Genomic DNA, 18374 nt, shown 5'->3' on the forward strand with positions numbered 1-18374 from the left:
ACGATACACGGCCGATATGCAAATAACGGATTCGGTTGTTATAATCCTCAACTGCGCCATTACAATATTCAATCTCATCCGTTATCTGCTACATATTACTATTTTCTCCGGCCAGAAAAGTGAGAATCTCTGGAAGGGAGACTGAATGGCAAGCGCGGGTAAAGTACCTCGGTCTTCTAATAGACCGTAGGCTCACTTGGAACCCGCACATCATGTGCGTTAAGTCAAAGATCGAGGGTCGGATAGCTAGTCTGTACCCTCTGATCAATAGGAAATCAAAAATGAGCACGAAGAATAAAATCACCATCTATAACACGATGTTCAAGCCTGTCATCATGTATGCTTCAGGCGTCTGGGGACAAGCGGCTCCGTCCAACATTTCCATTCTGGAAAGGTTGCAAAATAAGTTAATTAGGATGATTGTGAATGCTCCTTGGTTCGTGCGGATCGAAGCCATCCGCAGAGATTTGCAGCTGCCTTCCATTCGGCAGTCCATTCAGTCGAGGAATCAGCGAGTTTTTGAAAGTACGGAAACTCACGAAAACCAGTTAGTCAGGGAAGCCACAGATTATACTATAGACGACCCCTCCCGATATAGAAGGCCCAGACACTCTGTCGAATGAGGCCCTCATGTCCCCCGTTAACGGATGAACAACTTTCTCATCCATCCCACCCCAGCCAGGTAGGGGTATCCCGTGAAGGGCGGCACTGATGTCTGAGGACTTCATGCCGCCATACCATCAGTCATGAACCCATTGGTCCTTCTCGAGACCAATAACCAGCCGAAAGGGTAGGGGAGCTGGACTCCAATCCCGACTGACATGAAGATGCATGCTCTTAAAAATGTTTTTCTATGAGACCCGACGCGACGCCAATTATGCATTGCGACTGTCGATTTCAAACATTGTCTTCAAAGAGCCAACCTAGACGAGCGAATATGAGCGTATGCAACGCTCTTCTGTTTTGCAACGTAATAATGTGCACTGCGTTAAATTGTACACCCGTGTGCACCGGATAAAAAGTTGACAATATTGACATTAAGTTTTATTTTTTATTATGTTCTCTAGATCATTGTCTCGACACGATATGTAATATGTTTGCAGAACGGGTATCTATTTTTACGATACATGATAATAATTCAGTAGAACTTTTTATTCGATCCTCGTACAATAACTCTGCTTAGAATCACGCGACGCCAATAAAAATATTGGAAAATCACAATGGAGTAATATTAATCAAAGATGATATTGGATTGGCATCATTCCGCGTTTGCTTTGTTTCCATATTGATTTATGGGTTTTATTGTTGGCAGATAGTTTGAATTGTAATACAGCACGAACCTTCTATAACCGCTGTTATCGGTTGTCTAGATTTTTCAAGAAATGGTGCATTTCTCTTCTTGAAGATGAATTTTTTAGTAATTTAGTCAAGCTTATTCATTTTGATGTTGATATCTTACAAAGAATGAGAAATACGACTTAGGATCAATCGAGTGGATGCATGGAAATCTAGAAACTGGTCAGGTTTGCAGAGAAGGTTGAATGGAAGCAAGTTTGGATCATTATTACGATTTTAAAAACTCACAGAAAATTTTCTTTTTTAAAGACATACTAGCAAAAAATTAATAATTGATTTGTTTTACTCATATCGGATGTAGTTGAGTAGATTTCCAAAAAATGTTTGCACTTTGTCACCGTCATTTTTCATAATATTATTTCAAACTATCAGGGGCATCTTTATTGATGGCAAATACCTGTCAGAAATTCCAGTCGTTTCGATAATATTGAGTCATCATCAGTGAATCCAAAACAAGCAATGCTCCCAAACACCAGAACAGCACTCTTTTCGACGCGCATTTCATCAACTAAGTTGGTTCATCAGCAGATGCACTAGGCACCTCCGTCAATACAGAAAATGATTGAAGATGTAATAGCGATTAATTGTATAATAAATGTATGAAACAAAAGTTTGATTTAGTTACCGGTTTCAGAAACAAAGTTTTCTCTGGTTACCGCAACAAACATTATGCGTTCCCCCGGATCGCGAAATAATTATCGATCACACATAGCACGGAACGGACAAGTATACCTGAAAATTAATTTCTGTTTTTAAGTCAAGTCATCAAAATGATCTATGTAATATGTAACAATCTGGTAAGGAATGTATATGATGATAAATTTTGTGTATAGTCGAAGTAACCAGGATTGTGCATACTTAAAGTGTCGTAGCTCTCAATGGCCAAAAAACCAATACAGAGAAATGAAGCCGCTGCCAACTAGCACACGTGGACAGAAGAATTGGCGGTTCGTATTGGATGATTTTTACTAATCGAGTTTTATAATTGGCTGAAGAGTCATAAAATTAAATTTGAAGTCGTGTTACGGTGACGAATAGAATGTGAAGATGGTTATAGCAGTCTTGTTGTCAATGTTCAGTTCAGAAACTAATCGCGATTTGAGTGTTGAAATTTGATATTGGTGCAGTTATAATTACTTAAAATTTTTATTATCTGTTCAAAATGTGGCGTCTTTAGACAAGTACTAATAGTAATAACGGGTGTGATAACAACTCATACTTTTTCCTGTGTAGTGATTCCAATAGCGATGATGGACAATGCGAAAAAGAGATACCAGTGAATGAGATTCAGATTCATTTGAATATTGAAACACAGAGAGTATGTTTCAACATATATAAGAATCTACATCTCAAGTTTGGTTTCTAGGGAAACACATTATTACAAGCAACATCAGATTTGACCGAAATTCCTTTCTCAACTGTACGTGAAATAGTCAAAAACAAACCTTTTGAACGCAAGACGCTATATGATACAGTATTACCAAAACCTTTAAATGTTCATCCAATAAAATCATTGAAAAAAACAGCATACGACTGATACAAAAGCAATGAGATTTCTACAACTGAAATCATAAGGAAGAAATTGAATACTTCCATCCATAACGTGAGCTGCTGTGACAAAACTCTTCAGAATTAGATAAAGAAACTAGGATTTAGATTTGAAATAATAAACAAACGTCAAGCAGTTATGGAAAGTAGAAGAAGAGAGGAATTGCGTAACAAATACTTAAAACAAATAACTCTAAATATAGACAAGAACAACGGCAAATTTTCTATTTGGACGAAACTTAGTATGACGCTCACGAAATAGTTGCGAATGGGTGGACTGATGGTTCGAAAATGTGTGCGCCCAACACGCCTGCAAACAAAAGATCGCGACCAATCATTGTGCATTGCGGAGAAAGTAAAGGATGGGTTCCGAATTCTTTGAAATTATGTGGAAAAAACTTGAGCACTGCAATATTGACTATCATATGAACATGGAAGCTAATATTTTCGAGGAATGGTTTGAAAACACATTGATCCCAAATTTGGATGGAAATAGTGTAATAGTTCTTCACAACGCTTTCTCATTCACGACAGCTCATCAAAGTACCAAATATACGACAGCTCATCAAACTACCAAATAAAAATTTGAGGAAAGATGAAATACAAAGTTTTTTGATGGATAACAATCTGTATTTTGAGGGTTACTATACCAAAAACCAACTACTTAGAGTTTTACACACAAAAACATTCGAAAAATTGTATGCCTTTGAGAGTATTGCTGAAAACTATGAACACACCTGACACACATACTGAGATTTCCCCCCTATTTTTGTGTTTCCAATCCCACCGAGTCGATTTGGGGAAATCATCAGGCGTAAAAATAATTTTCCAAAAATTTGATAAGAAGGTAATAGAGTTTATTATTAAAGAAAAAGTATCTAATATTACCGATGAAGACTGGCAGGAAAGGAATAAAAAAGTAATTTTAGTTGAAAAAGACTATATGGAGATTGGACACTTCCATACTAATGGTGGAAATAATTTCATTATTGATTTAAATGACAACAGTGATAGTGAAACAGAGAATATGGAGAAAGAATTATCAGAAGCTTTCGAAGAAAGTTAGTGAAGTGTTTTTGAAGCGATCGATTGTTTATATATGTGAGTAAGTAGTATTCAGAAGTATTTTAAATTATCACTCTGTTATTTGAATCCCTATTTTTCCACTCACCTATATAAATGAAATTAGTTAGCTATTACTATATCTATAGAAAGTCTTTCAACAGAAAAGTAATCTTGAAATTGACATATTGACAATTGTGGCATGTTTAAGGATGGGTGTGAGTATTCTCTTGAATATGAATGGTGATTTTCTTCTCAGAGTATCTTACAGATAAGCTTTGAAATAACGAAATGAGGTTGAGAAATACATATATTGTTGCTAGAGAAGATCTTACCCTAGAAATTTTCGAAATATGAAAAACGTATCTCACAAAATTTGGTGGTCACGGAATTATATGGACAACTGGTGGTGTTATTTATGCCAAGCAAATCCGGAAAATCTATAAACTCGGGGCATCGAAAGTTTTCAAATCAAAGTGTCACAGTAGACGCTTAATCGAATAAAGCAAATGATATTCTACATTTGCTTTATGACGCACTTATATCTCGATATACGTCCATTCAAACAAACCTTCGTTTTCTTGAAACATATGCAATAGTCAACTTCATAATTTTTGAAAATTCTGATTAACTTAAAAAAAGGGGGTTTAGTTTTTTGCAAACATCTCAAAATCTATTTGACATTTTTCAAATTTGGGAAAAGATACGAAAAGAGAATGAAATTTGAGAAGAGATACGAAAAGAGAAAGACATTTTCCAAAATTTAACCTCTTGGAACTGTAGGATCAATATTTATAACCACAGGGTTGAAAATACGTCCTGCTCTGGCTACTTGCGTAAAATTGCCTGCATTGGATTTTCAATGAAAAAACATTATTTCAACTTATCAGATGTCAAAATTAAGAATTTCAAAAATTGAAGCAGCTACTAGATAAATGGATGAACAAGCGAAAAAAATTATTTTTGCGAGATATTGCAAATATACGCAAATAAAGGGCAACATGTATTGATTATCCGGTCTTTCAGGTAGTTTGCTAGCCTAGAATTGATCATTAAACTGGGCCTTAGATAGGGATTTGAAGAGACTCAAATCTTCAATAGAACTGAGAGTTACTACCCTAAATTATATAGGAAGGCGATAAAAATAAAAATCAGCTCCTAATCGCTCATATTACGTCATTCAAGTCAACTAATAGGAACGAAATCACGCTCACCTACAGTGGAATAAATTAGAAGAACAAAACCACTTCTGTAGTGTCTGTTTTGAAGACAACCATCACACCTCATCCGTCAACTTATCACTTTTGATCATATTTACCGCAGTCGTATAAGAAACTTTAGGCAAAGAAAACCTATAGATTTCGGAGAACAAACCCAAAAAATAGCTTGATGTAGTTTATGTTCGACAGTAAAAGTTACCACTCTTTGATAATGTAGGTTGTTCATAGATTGCTTGCCTCCTGTGATCCAATGACTCACTTTTCGCATAAAATATGATGAGCTGTCTGTGTTCCTTTGTTACATTGTCTGTAGCTAAGGTCTCTGTTATGCAACTCTATTTCCTCAATGGGCATTAGTCCTACAATTTTTCCGAGCCGATGATGCGATCGGCTTTGTTGAATTTGGTCTATGTGTGTTACGGAATATATTTTTATCATTGCTGTTTGTGTTTCTCATCTATCCACCTTTTAATCTCCCCCCTTACATTTTTGTTCCTCGACAGCTGGTACAGTGCCCATATGTGGAGTTCAAGATCAGTGACACATTCATCAGCTTTTTCGCTGTTTGTGATACCTGAGTGGTATTACTTTTTTAGCAACTATTCACATGGGTTGCTCTACGCTGATTTACAAGGTACACTCTAGAAAACATTTCATTTTTGGTTTATTCAAATCCCAACCCTCAAATTGGGCATGCTATTGACCAACTGGGTATTAGTTCAAATGAATTAGCAAATTGGCCAAAAATAATAATTGTGTCGCCTCAGTGCGCACGGCAAATATCAGTTTCTCACCTGCACAAGGCTCAGCTCCTGGTACTTTCTCAAAAATATATAGGAAGAGAGTATTCAATTTCTTCCGAAACCTCCTGGACAGATATTATTGCTAAGGTACTGACAGAGACCGTGTTGAAAACATCTCAAGGACCACCTTCCATACACTCTATAACAGAAGCCAGACCGCAACACTTGCTATTTCAATCAGAAGACCTTGTTCACACACCTTCAACCAACATGCGTGCAATCCAAAGAGCAAAATATATTATTAGTAGGATTTAATCTATGAGGTTCGGTAGATGTAGTGATGTATTTGAATAGTTTCCATTTTAAACACTGGAGAAACATTGGTTAAAAAAATATATTCGAATATGAAAAAAAAATTGATGTTTTAGTGCTGTTTCGGTCCTTTGAAGGCAGTTTTACAAAAATTCCGAGATTGGTAGAATATTTCATTTATTTCAGTTGATGTTGTAACATTTTCGATATTCCAAATCTGAATCCGACGAAAGCCTGATGAGATATAAGCAACTAAAAATTTGAAATATTGGAAATTTCAAATATTTTTCATTATATGTGCTTTCCAATTACAAAAAATTTTGAAGCGAAGAAATTGATTTTTTGCGAGATATTGCGAATGTTCGCAAATAAAGAGCAAAATGTGTCGTTATAATTGACATCAATGAATTTTTTTCACCAAGACCTGTGTTTCACGACCTCCGAAATTGAAGGTCGATTTTTTCACCCTCAAAATGAAGTCTAAAAAGTAAGTTATTGTCCGAGCGACCCCACTGGTAATTAGATGCCTTATGAATCTACGGGCTCGTGGACCGTAGTCGAATGGACTTGAAGTATCAAAGTATCTGTCTCAGCAACAACTGGCTGGCGAGTTTCGTGTTCATTGGTATTTATAACTTGAAATAGTGGAAGGGTGATGATGGTGAGGAGGGGTCCATGCAAATTCTCAATCCTGATTGGTCCGTACTTTTGCTGGGTTTGCTGATTTGTCTACGTTGTTGACATGTTGGCTGCTGGTGGGATCTTGATCGGAATTGTATTTTAGTTTTCTTTTCTGTGAAAAATGTCGAAAGCACAGGAAAGGAGTTTCTTCGTATTTCAATATGTTTCATAGTTCTGTTTCTACTATGACATGCTTCGTGTTTGGTAGTTTCGATGTAACTTGAGCCACAGGAATAGGATATCCTACAAACACCGGCGAAAGTATCTCTTGTCTTTGGGTGATCTGATAGTGTTGCGTTGGTAATTAGTTGTGAATGAACTGATTATTGAAATGTTCAAAATAGTTTTCCAAAGCGATCCGTATCTTTGTTTATGTGATGGAAGTAGACTTTTCCTTCCACTGGCGGCTGGATCGAGGTCAAAATTAAAGTATTTCTCTTTCTAGGATGTAGAACACGTTTGATTTCTCAAGCTGTAAATTCATTGGTCTGTAGAACTGCTTCTGGATGACAAAATTCTTCTTCAAGAAGATGTGGCTCACAAGTCCTGATGGCCCGATCAACAAGGGATTTCGTCACAGCACGTAAAAACTGTTCGTTCTATCACTTGTTTTCTGCAGTTCCACATGATAAAAGCATTATCAACATGGCACCAGCCGCTGAGCGCTTTTTTCTCTCGAGAACTTCCATGTATAAATTTGCAACCACAGGATTCCCATTTCGACTCCATCCATTTGTTCATAGAAACAATAATTTTATTGGAAATACTAAGTGACCCAATTGAGTTGACGAATGGACGAAGTAGAAGGTTTGGCTTGTGGAAGCTCAGGTAGGCCAAAGAGTTTGGGCGGTATGGTTTGAGACTTCCGAAGTTGGAATATTTGATGAATTGGTTGTTTTTTTTTCAATATCTTGGATGTCGGGTCACGTTTCCGCATCCTGTAGGTTATTTGGTGAGAGTATTTTCTTTGGGTCAGAATATTGAATATTTTCTTTGCGACGGGCGCTTGATATACAAAAAATATGGCACAAAGCGCCCACGCTTTTTTCACAATAATACCAGTATTAAAAAAAATATTTTCAACTTTTCAGTTCGATGTCCTTCAAAAGAGTGTTTTTTGACTTTTTAAACTATATTTATTATTCATTTTTCACTTTCGTATGCTATAAAAGCGTGTTTTTTAGTCTTTTTAAACTATATTTATTTTAACTAAACTTTGGGATCAACCAGCCGTATATCGTTTAAAAAAATGATCATTGATATTTTCCGATTCCAGAAAGGGAGCCTGAATATCAGGTACCAACCCAAGGCAGCAGGCGCGCAAAGGAGGGTGACAAATAAGGCAGCAGGCACGCGTGTTAATAAAAAAAATTATATCAAGGAGGTTACGTACATCGCCATATGCCCGCGAATAGATCAAGCAATAATGTCGATAATTCTGTCAAATACAGATCCCGAGCTTGAGAGATACAAACAAACATACATACATACATACATACATACATATATACATACATACAGGTGAGGCTAATATAAAGCGTGTAATAAAAAACACAATTAAGAAAGATCATTGAAGACGTTTGAAAGAAAATTTTGAAAAGTCAATTCGTGAAACTTTTTTCTTTGTTTGTTTGAAGTCATTTTTATAACTGTATTTGTTACTACTACAATTACTCATTTTGCAGAATAGCCAATTTTTTCAGGAGCTACCTCATATCAATGGAAGAATCATCAAAATAGGTTCGGAATTGACGAAAATATAGACATTTTTTCGCAATTTTGAAGTCATTTTGGTCGGTCGGTAGCCAAGCGGTTCGGCGTGGGTGCTTTGTTCACTCACTCGAATTGACTGCCGTATTGCTCGGTGGATCAAGCCCTAGTCTGAACGATCGATCTTCACTTGCTATCGTCCTACCCGTGTTATAAATCACACGTTAAAAGGTAAGACCTCGTTAATCCTTAGCTCGCACAAGTTTCGACTTCTGAGGGTTGTCGTTCGTAGGGGTGCGACAGCTGGTTAACGGAAAAACAGATTTTAAACAGACAGATTTCCTCAAAGCCGTTATCCCCACTCCTGCGCTAGGTCCAGCTTCACAGTGCCTCAAAAAGTTCACCGTTTATTTTACCATTCAAAATCTTGTTTGCTTCAAACAATTTCATTGCGTCGTTAAAATCAAGTATTCTATTAATTTTCGAGAAAGTTTCAGCCCTTGATTTAAAAAAATATCCTGCTCCTGATAGATGCAGGACATTTTTTTATAAATGTGTTTATTGCTAGTTAGAAAAATATGTTGGTGGCAAATCGATATCTTGAAAATTCTTTGAGAATTAACAAAAACGATATTCCGTTTCAAAGGTCTATTCGAAAAAAAAACATTAACATAAGATCTCTGGGATGCGTCCAGGACGTCAATTTCAACGTTCAACTCGTTATTTGCGATTATCCGCCATGCCTCACACAAATATTTCTTTGTGGGAATAGGGTTCTGAAAGACATATTCATATCAAGTTTCACTAAATAGATGCGATTCTGCCTAAATGACAAATATTTGAAATTTTCGTCATTTTGAATTTTTTTAGGTCGGTTTCAGATCTGATTTCCCGCAAAATGACCTTCTTGAAAAGTTAGACAAACTCTATACAGGCTGATTCACGGTGGATGGCACATTAGACGTTTCTGGTGAACCAGACAACGGATCACTTTGAAAATTTAATGGAGGGCATATTCGGACATTCTCTAGCCAACTAAAATATCTAAAATATTTTCGACAATGCGGTATTGCCGCTTCTATTAGAAAGCAGTAGCAACTTTGATTTTTCAAATGGAACACTCTGTATATAATATTATTTTTGGAATCTCCAACAATTGCCCAACAACTTTTCTTGATATTTCCCTATACCTATCTGTTACCGTTTTCGAAATAAAAATTAATTTCAATTTTTTTCTTCGAAAATCATGACTTCTAAAAATGCCGATATCTTTTAGTTAAGAAGTACTATCATATCGAAATTTGGTTTGAAGTTAGGTGATACTTGGACACTTCCCACACGTCAGCCTAATCTCCGTTACTTCAATACAGGGTGGTAAAAAATACAGTTTTTTCGTTTGCTTGAATACGTTGCTGAAATTTGATTATTTTACATGGAACACCCTGTATATTATTGAAAATTCGGAAAGCTGCTGAAATTTGCTTTCTTTCTATGTATATCATACATATACCTAACTAGTCAAGTTTCGGACTTATGAACATTTATTTGTGAAAATGTCCCTTCAGAATGGTATTTCCATTCGGTATTTGGTAAGCAGGCCATGATTACTATTTGACAGTAGCGTTGTGACATTCTCCTAATAATATCGACATTTTCGTCACTTCAGAAGTTGCAAATACTTTCAAAACGATGGAACAAAACTATTCAAACGAAGTTCTTATGAATTTGTTTATTATTTTTGGACAGTGTGACAAAATTATCAGCAGAACATGTAGAAAGTTCAATGAAATGTATCCGAATTTACCGCCAATGAACCTCAAGAAATTTATACGAATTCAGAACAATTTCAATGCATCTGGATCAACTTTAAAAGTACCAAGAAACTTGCCTCGACCCGTAACTTTCGAAGACAACCAGATTAATATCTTAGCATATTTTCACGCATTTCCCGAGTCATCGATAAGAAGTGCTGAAGAAGATTTGGATATAAAATATTCATCGGTTCAAAGAATCTTGCGAAGACATAAAATGCATGATTATAAATTCACCAAAATTCAAGCAATGAAGCCTCAAGATCCTCAACAGAGAGTAGAATTTTGTGAAATGTTGTTGACACGCATTCAAGAAGATCCACTTTTTTAAATAAAATTATTTGGACTGATGAATCGAAATTTTCGAGAAAAGGGATTTTCAATAAAAAAAATCGTCATTATTGGTCCAGTGAAAATCGTCACGTCACAAAAGAAGCCGGATTTCAAGAAAAATTTAGTTTTAATGTCTTCTGCATGTTGATGGACAACAAATTGAGGTACGTGATATACGAGGAGTCATTAACATCCAGAAGCTACCTGAATATTTTGGAGAATACTGTAGACAGTTTCGTGGATAATCTGCCACTCGAAGATTATCGAAACTGTTGGTACCAACTAGACGGAGCTCCTGCACATTGCACAAGAGAAGTGAGCGCAGAACTGGATAGACTATTTGACGATCGGTGGATGAGGCGCTTGGGACCATGGAATTGGCCAGCGAGATCACCCGATCTTAATCCATTAGATTTTTATTTGTGGGGAATGTTTAAAGAAAACGTTTACAAAATACCCGTGCGTTCGAGAGATGAATTGTTAGAGAGGATTGCCCAAACATTTGAAGATTTGGATCCCAATGAAATCAGATCTGCCACCACGAAAGCAGTCAACACCCGCATTTTAAAGTGCTTGGAAGTGAACGGCCAGCGATTTGAACATATTTTGAAATATTCCACATGATTGTTTTACTTTTTTTATAATTATTCATATCAATATTTCCAATTTCAAGTTTCTTGGTGCTTTTTTAAAGTTTATCCAAACATATTGAAATTGTTCTGAATTCGTATAAATTTCTTGAGGTTCATTGGCGGTAGATTCGGATACATTTCATTGAACTTTCTACATGTTCTGCTGATAATTTTGTCACACTGTCCAAAAATAATAAACAAATTCATAAGAACTTCGTTTGAATAGTTTTGTTCCATCGTTTTGAAGGTATTTGCAACTTCTGAAGTGACGAAAATATCGATATTATTAGGAGAATGTCACAACGCTACTGTCAAATAGTAATCATGGCCTGCTTACCAAATACCGAATGGAAATACCATTCTGAAGGGACATTTTCACAAATAAATGTTCATAAGTCCGAAACTTGACTAGTTAAGTATAGGTATGATATACATAGAAAGAAAGCAAATTTCAGCAGCTTTCCGAATTTTTAATAATATATAGGGTGTTCCATTTAAAATAATCAAATTTCAGCAACTTTTTCCAGCAAACGAAAAAACTGTATTTTTTTACCACCCTGTATTGAAGTAACGGAGATTAGGCTGACGTGTGGGAAGTGTCCAAGTATCACCTAACTCCAAACTAAATTTCAATATCATAGTACTTCTTAACTAAAAGATATCGGCATTTTTAGAAGTCATGATTTTCGAAGAAAAAAATTGAAATTAATTTTTATTTCGAAAACGGTAACAGATAGGTATAGGGAAATATCAAGAAAAGTTGTCGGGCAATTGTTGGAGATTCCAAAAATAATATTATATACAGAGTGTTCCATTTGAAAAATCAAAGTTGCTACTGCTTTCTAATAGAAGCGGCAACACCGCATTGTCGAAAATATTTTAGTTGGCTAGAGAATGTCCGAATATGCCCTCCATTAAATTTTCAAAGTGATCCGTTGTCTGGTTCACCAGAAACGTCTAATGTGCCATCCACCGTGAATCAGCCTGTATAGGGAAGCCTTATCTATTTTTGATATTCGTGAATTGATTCTTTTATCGATTCCATAGATGACATGTTTTCGTAAGGGAATATTATTGCGAAATGTATCCCCCTTACTGACGTCACAAAAACACGTAAGTTAGCGAATTTGGTTCTTCTTGACTTCGACCTAGACATAGTACCTAGTCAATAAGTCAAACTTTCTTCGTGTTGAATTGTTGTTGTTGCATTGAACTCTCTTTTTAAACAATAAAGGTACACCTGTTGGACTTATGATCAGAACATCTGTTCTCATTCTTCAACGTATCTTCAGCACTAAATCAGGATAACATTATAAGATGAAGCCAACAATTCACTCATAAAATTACGATTTATGTCACGAATAAGTTTAATATACTCATGTTATCGATGACAGTGCGTAGTGACATTAATTCCCTTATTTGATTAAATTCCTTTAAATGTCACTGATGTAGAAACCACAAAGCTAAAGATGAAATAGTTACCTTTCAATAAAGTTTTCAATTTTGAAACATGCCTAATGACTGGTGATTCCGGAATAGATTTTATAATAGATAGCTAACTAGAGCAACTGACTATAAGAAATTATACCTTCGACCGTTTATGACTGACAATAAGTTATTGCTTAAGTTTGGAACAATTAATGATGAAATTTTGATTTTTGAAGTTCCATATTGTACCTTTAATTTACCTTTTCTTGTTACTCTCAGGAGATTCTGGGTTACTACTCTAATTTTTATTCATTTAGGTAACACTTAATTGTGAGATTCTACTGGACAGTTTACAAAACCGCAACATCTGTTTCGCTATTGAAGCAGTTTTGCGGGAGTTTGGTGTTGCGGTTTCGAAAACTGTCCAGTAAAAATCTCAGATAAAGTGTTACTTGAATAAGTTATGTAAATCGATCATATATCCAATTTTCATTTATATATCTCGTCTCTGCAGATCTATCATATATTTTTCTACTTCCTGTTCATTTATTATAGAAAACTGTTAACACATAGATATCATTTCATGCAGAATTCAAGTTTTCACGTTGTTTTCTCAACATTTTAATTGAAGGGGAGTACTGGAATTATAATCATGTAACAGATGTTCCCATTCTGTTATCACTCTCTATGAATTGTCATTGAAACGTATAATCGAAGTAAACGATATTGTGCATATTTAAAGATGTCGGCACTCTCAAAGGCCAAAAAAAAACCAATACATAGAAAGCCGAACTAGTCGACGTGGACTGTGGATTGGTGGTTTGGCCAATCAACCGATGGTATAGTCGCAGTCGCAGAAAAATATATCACATGTTTCGCTAACACAGTAACATCTTCAACAGTTTCGAAGGAACTACTGTGTTAGCGAAACATGTCATGATATATTTTTCAAATAAAGTTTGTGAAGATCAAATCGTGAGGAGTAGTTTATGAAATTACTATGGATTTTCATCAAGTACGTAAGTACGTAAATAGTCAAAAACAAACCTTATGAACGCAAGATGCGATGTTATACAGGATTATCAAAACCTTTAGATGTTCATCTAATAAAATCATTGAAAAAAACAATATACGACTGTTACAAAAGCAATGAGATACCTACAACTGAAATCATAAGGAAGAAATTGAATACTGTCGGCCATAACGTGAGCTGTTGTGATACAACTCTTCAGAATTGGATAAATTCAAAATAATAAACAAACGTTAAGCAGTTATGAAAAGCAGCAGAATAGTGGAATTGCGTAACAAATACTCACAATAAATAACTAAGTAAATAAAGACAAGAACAACGACAAATTTTCTATTTGGAGGAAACTTGGTATGACATTCACGACACATAGTTACGAAAGGGTGAACTGATGGTTCGAGAATGTGTACGCCTAACATGCCTGCCATTTTGGGGACACTTGCACGAGCATTTTGAACAGACGATATATAAATTGTTTATCAAAACCTGTACTCTATTTTATTTATTCCGGCGACTTGTTGTGTTTTTGTGGTGAATAGAAACGTTTTTCTGCATTGAAGTTTTTCATTTCAATCATCTCCAACATAGTATTCAGAAGTATTTTCAATTATCACCCTATTATTTGAATCCCTTCTTTCCCACAATGACCATTTTTCGAAAGAAATGCTCATTTAAGAAAAACTATTGAACTTAGCCATAGGGAATACTTAATAAAATTTGTAGAGGTTTCGTTGGCGCTTCTTATGGATCAATAATATACAGGGTGTTCCATTTAATATAAGGAAGATTTTGCAAATTTTCATTTACAATATTTGGCAAGCGGTTTTTCATACCCTGTATATCACAGGTCGATTTCAGATATATCGTTTGAGAGAGTTACCAATGTAGAATATTCGACCAAAAAAAAATTTCAACTGGACTTGGCACCACTTTATAATTTCAAATATTCTGAGTGACGAATATTGGAAAAAAAAACCTGTCATGCTAGATATCTCGAAAACCGTCAATATTTTCGAAGTGCAGATATACATAAAGTTTATTTTATTTTCTATGAAGAAACCGAAAAAGCGATAAAAAATATAGGTTGCCATTTAAAAAGACACAGTTGGGATCCGCCCAGAAAAAATCGAACACCCTGTGTGACCGCCAATATTTTTATTTTGTCGAGCTCGAGCAATAAGGTAATATTATAGAAAATTAGATTCCTATCTGCTTCCTATATAGAGATATGGAACACCGCGCCACTGTTGCAGGACCCTGTATATATATTATAGTTAATGTGATTCTTATATAATCAGAAATGATTATTGAATAACGAAATTAGTTAGCCCCTAACTATATTATTGAAGGTAGGTAGGTTGCACTATATCGTTTACTTGAACTATACCATGAATGGTTTCTGTTAAGTTATGATGTGTCAAATAAAGACTTGTATTTTCGTTTTTCAAGCAAATAGAAAGTTGTTTTATTTGTATTCCAATTTTACAAGAAAACTGCCCATAATTCATGAATAATTTTAGAAAACCAATTGATAGATTTTAAAATGAATATTTTGCGACAGTGATATGAATAATATGAAATGATTGATAGGTATAAAAACAGCTATGGGCTGATTTTTTCCACTTGCGACAATTACGTTGTATATGGCAGTGCTATAGATGAAAAACGTACATGAATAAACTTGGCCGTATATTTTAGGCAATCTTCAGAATCATCTCACGAACAAGATGAATATTTTTTGAACATGAACATGAGAAATTAATTTTTATCAAATCTTCAAAAATGATAGATAAATATAATTACAAATGGCATTGAATTTTCTGATAGTCCTTTTTGAATCATTCCAAATATCAATCCATTCATCTTTTCAGAGAGGAAGAAGGATTCGGAGCCCGTAAAAAAGTTCAGCTCAATAACTTGAAAAACAATTCAAGTCAACTCACCTCGACTAATCTTGAAATACCGACCGCGAAGGATGAAAGATCGCAACTAAAAAGGTGTTACACGGAACGCCAAATATCCAGCACTTCGTGAGCTACTCTGTCAGCTACAACACCTGTTAGGGCACCATCGCCAGTGTCACGCACACCGTCCCATCCTTTACCAAGTTGGCGCAGCGTCTTGTTAAGAGGATATGGCTTTTAACAAAAATTGTAAGGAGATATCCTGTAGATATCCTGATGTATATTTGGATAATATATGGTTATGTAGGGTATTTTCTGTACATTTCATAAATACTTTGGAAATATATGACGAAGTCGATATTTTTAGTAATTCTTCCAGAACACTTAGTATGAGCTGAAACTCTTTTTCTACATATGCCTTCTACACTATTTCTGTTGGTTGTATTTCTGTTGGTTGTACATGAAATTGCGGGGTATAAAATAAATATATATTTATAAATTATATTTTGTATCAAATAATTGTATATATTTCCATCTTTCGGTCATTTTTGCATTATCATTTCCATTGTTTATGTTTAGAAAAATCATGCCTGCTAAAATTTGGTGTACCTAACTGAAAAACAGGCTACCGACATAGCGTCCGAGTGTAGAGTGGATCGATGTAGATTTGGATTGAACTATGTAGGAATTATTATCAATTATTTACGGTAGTCGCCTACTCTTTACATTATAGATAGGTTTACTTACTTAGAGTATAATATCTGGGAAGGGTAAATTTGTTGTAGATTATAATCTGCCAAACTCTTGTAAGAGGACCGAAACAAGGTTTGTCTTACTTTTGAAGATAGTTAGCTAATAAAATTTACAATAAATATCTACCAAACAATGCATTCAATACTTTTTCTTGTAAATGTGTCAATAATAATAGTAAACGTTTTCACGCACATACTAAAAATGAAAATATAAGGGATGAAAATGAAATGAGTCTGATGATTTTGATACATATGTACTAAGAAAATGAATAATCGGAATTTAAAACATTCATCTCTCACAGCGTTCCTACATGGCAGGATCTGGCAAATGCTTGCCGAGAAACAACAGTTATATCCGACAGACATTTGTGCAAATTTCCTCGAAGAGAAAGTTTTTTCAGATGCTTCTCGTTTGCCTACAGCAGGACCTCCCTGAAACCAATCGGATGATCACCTATAGACTGGCTTCGAGGTGTTACTCGTCGTTAGTACAGGAAAGATCGACAGATCCAACCAAGAAAGCAGTGTTTCCGTGAGTCCGGGATTACCTCTACACTCCAGGCATATACGAAATCTTCATCTAAGACACGATATATTTCAACTCTAATCGAAATAGTTATTTTCTTGGTACGTGTCAGACTTAGACGTAGATATTAGACTCACTTGTTGTATGTTAGAGTTTTAGAACACGAGATAATTCTTTTCCGCTTAGGGTTCTGTTCATGAGATGGAACTGCTACTGTAATTAAAACAGATTTTGTTTCAGGGGAAGGTTTGGCATATGCGGTGAATTGTCGGTGAAGTCAGTCAAATCCTGAATATCCTGCTGGTTAAAGCTGTCCTGCACTAACAAGGAGTAGTACTATAAAACCAGTCTAAAGGTATCTCACTCGATTGGTTGTGAAGAAGACCTGCCGCTGACTGCCGACAAGCATCACCAAGAATTCTGTCTGTGAGGAAAGTGTACAAATGTTTGTTGGATGTAATTCAATATCCGTCGTTGGTTATTTTCGGCAGGGATTTGTCAAAATCTACTTAATATTATTGGAGTTTTTTCCCAACACCAAATCGTTATTTTTAACACCTCGAGATGTGTTTCGATCACCACGTGCCGAAGTGTTGAAAATAACGATTTGGTGTTGGGAAAAAACTCCACTAATATTCATTACTACACCAAAGGTTCCAAACGGTACATCATAAGAATCTACTATGTAGGAACGTTTCTGAAGGCGAATGGTTCCAATGTCAATCCCAAAAACACATTTATTTTCCTAATAAATGATTTCACTTCAATTGGAATTTGAAGTGAAATCATTCTAACCTAAAAAGAAAAATCAGTTGATGAACTTTCGAAAATAAACTATTACTGAAAGAGACAATATTTGAACGTGAACGAAACAAAATTATCAGTAATAAAATAATTAAGCGAAAATTTTATAGGAGGATTTTGACGTAACCTACAAAACAAATGATGATTTGGGCAGAAGACAAAATTTCGGTTCCAAAAATATCAAGAGTATGTATAATGACTTGTGATTCTTGTTCCAAACTTTATATTGGACAAATGGGAAAACTTTCTGTAAAATAATAAAAAAAAAAACGAAAAAATAGTTTTTTAAATGGGAAAACCAATTCAACATTAACTAAATATCACTTGGCAGAAGGGCATAAGTTCAATAATTTGTCAGAGGATTGTTTGAAACTCAATTGTTTAAAATTTTACCAATGTCTCACTGCTGTGACAGTAATAATTTGTTGTCTAATGACTATCTACAAAACAACAAGAATACAAGTTGAGGGCTTTCTGTATCTGTAGTTGTTTCGCACAGATAGGTAATTCAAATCCTCTTAAGTT

At 35.2% G+C, this 18374-nt stretch overlaps 1 protein-coding gene across 1 annotated transcript in view; it reads right to left on the bottom strand.

The window, feature by feature from the left end:
* Positions 1-15926, bottom strand: part of LOC111509210 (uncharacterized) — a 148477-nt gene extending 132551 nt beyond the window's left edge. The window contains 1 exon segment of the mRNA XM_074182521.1: positions 15807-15926. The gene's annotated coding sequence lies outside the window, so the exon portion shown is untranslated.
* Positions 15927-18374: the final 2448 nt, after the last annotated feature.

This window comes from Leptinotarsa decemlineata, unplaced genomic scaffold (genome assembly GCF_025532065.1).
Source record: "Leptinotarsa decemlineata unplaced genomic scaffold, Ldec_3_MD MMD2_tig00026328_RagTag_RagTag, whole genome shotgun sequence".
In the NCBI taxonomy this organism is placed as follows: Eukaryota; Metazoa; Arthropoda; class Insecta; order Coleoptera; family Chrysomelidae; genus Leptinotarsa; species Leptinotarsa decemlineata.